The sequence below is a fragment of the Lactuca saligna genome, chromosome 8, assembly GCF_052625555.1.
Source record: "Lactuca saligna cultivar CGN05327 chromosome 8, ASM5262555v1, whole genome shotgun sequence".
NCBI lineage: Eukaryota > Viridiplantae > Streptophyta > Magnoliopsida > Asterales > Asteraceae > Lactuca > Lactuca saligna.
Genome location: NC_136424.1, coordinates 30,762,675 through 30,765,011, shown reverse-complemented (window position 1 = coordinate 30,765,011; position 2,337 = coordinate 30,762,675). Strand labels below are relative to the sequence as shown.

The 2,337-nt window shown below is 27.5% G+C and overlaps 1 long non-coding RNA gene across 1 annotated transcript; it reads left to right on the top strand.

The window, feature by feature from the left end:
* The first annotated feature begins 668 nt into the window (after positions 1 to 668).
* LOC145008684 (uncharacterized) lies at positions 669 to 1,168 on the top strand. The gene is made up of 3 exons (XR_013663589.1): positions 669 to 731; positions 822 to 957; positions 1,088 to 1,168. It is a non-coding gene; the product is annotated as an uncharacterized LOC145008684 (long non-coding RNA).
* Positions 1,169 to 2,337: the final 1,169 nt, after the last annotated feature.

Sequence of the window (2,337 nt, the reverse complement as noted above, 5' to 3'; positions counted from 1 at the left end):
CTAATGTCGCACCAAATACTTTAAATTTTAAGTTTGCTGATCCAGAAAGAAAACTTAACTTTTACCACAATACAACTGTGAAAGAGTGTGAAAACTTTTCTGGATCTGCACACGGCTTTGATTTTGTTGACTTCAATACAATCGTTTCGAACAACATCATGGAGTCAAAATCTTTTGGTTAGTTCATTTAATATTAACTTTTGTTATATAACATCCTACTTTCTTTTTTATCTGCTACAAATTGATAATTTTTTTTTAACTTAACCAATCTATTTTGTTGCTTTTCTAGATATTATTGGACACATATTCGAATATGGGCGTATGGATACATCTGAAGAAGATAAATCAAAACACAAAATGCTCTTGCATCTTCAAGATATAGAGTATTTACCATTATGACAAACAAATAATATACTTTCTTTTATATTAGCTACAATATTTTTTTATTCTTGTCAGGGATACTAAGCTTAAGGTAACTTTGTGGGGTCATAATGCATACTACATGACAGAATTTCTGGCTAATAATAACAGCCTTGCACCGGTTGTTGTTATTGTTCAGTTTGCCAGAGTGAAGTTTATTAATGGTTTGTAATTATTTTTAAAATGTATTTTTTAAAATTTTATATATAATTAATTAATCAGAAGTGTTTTTGCAGGTCCTCCACTTACTTTGATGTTAGTAGGTTGTTCATAAACAATGATATCGATGAGATTACAAGCTACAAAAATAAGTATTTATATTTATAATGACCATTGTAGTTTGAGATTTATTTTTTTCATAATGTATTTAATTTAATTATTTTTTTGTTATGAATTAACAGATTGGTTTCTGAAAATGGACAACAACTTTCGTCAAGTGGAATCAAGATGATTGCATCAAAACAAAACACGGAACACGATGACTTTCTCAAAAATCATATGTTTTCTAACATTGATGATTTGTTTGAACCTTTAGAGGTACTTTACATTATTTTTAAACAGACTATATTGTTAGTAAGAAACAACCAAATTATATTGTTATAACGAAACTATAATGCATTTTTGCATACTAACATTTATTCACATTGCACATTTTTTTAATTTCAAGGAGAAAACGGTCATTATTGTTGGTACTGTTAAGGGAATACGTCAAAACATACGATGGTATTACCTTGCTTGTAGCAACTGCTACAAGTCAACAAAAGAAAAAGATTCTTCTACTGATAAGGTTGATGGTTCTCATGAAGTGGCCGAAATTGTTACTTATGAATGTTCTAATCCTAATTGCAAAAATATCAAAATTTCGGTTATTCCAAGGTATTACATATTTATTTTATATAAAAACAATATATGTTTATCATAATTTTTTTAATATAATATCATTTTATACTTTATTTAGATTTAAAATCCCACTTCGGGTTCAAGACAACACAGGAACTTTGACTTTAACCTTATTTGATCAAGAAGCAAAGAAGCTGTTTAAATACACAACTAAAGAGTTGTATGATAAAAACAAGAAGGTAATTATTTTATGGTTTTTAATATATTCTATATGTTATACATTATATGTTTTACATACAAAATATCTAACAATATTTATTTTTATTTTAGCTTGGCATCAGTTTGGATTTGTATCCAATGGAGTTGAAAGTTGTTGTTGACAAAAAGTTGGCAATTAAAATTGATATCACGAGTTACAATGTGGGTAATAAAAGTAATATTTATGGGATAGCAAGATTGACTGAGAATGCAAACATAATTGATGAACTAGAGAAAAAGAATCTGAATTCACAGGTTTTTTTCAACAATTATATATATATATATATATATATATATATATATATATATATATATATATATATATATATATATATATATATATATATATATATACACGACATTGGCCCAATTATACATGAGTAAAATAACATTTTCTTTTGATCTTATAATGCAGCATGATAATTCAGATTCATTCATTATTGGTTCTTCAGATATTGCCTCCCAAGAGACCAAAGTTGTGAAGGTTCTACTTTTTTAAATATAATTTTTAAATATTTCAATTTAATGTATAAGAACTAACTAAAATTTATTGTAGGATTCTTTTTCACACACAGGTGAAAATTTAACACCGTGTGCTAGGGACAACTCAACTGCAACAAGTCCTATAAAGTTGTTTTCTACACCAACCGAATTAAAAAGAAACCTTGCTACATGCATAGATCTTGATGAAATGGAGAATTTGTCTACTTCTAAAACTCCTCGGTTGTCACCACCAGATGAACAATCAATCCCTCTTTTGGTACCCAAGAAAGAAAAGTAAATGCACTTTACTTCTACAAACAATATTACTTCGTGCTT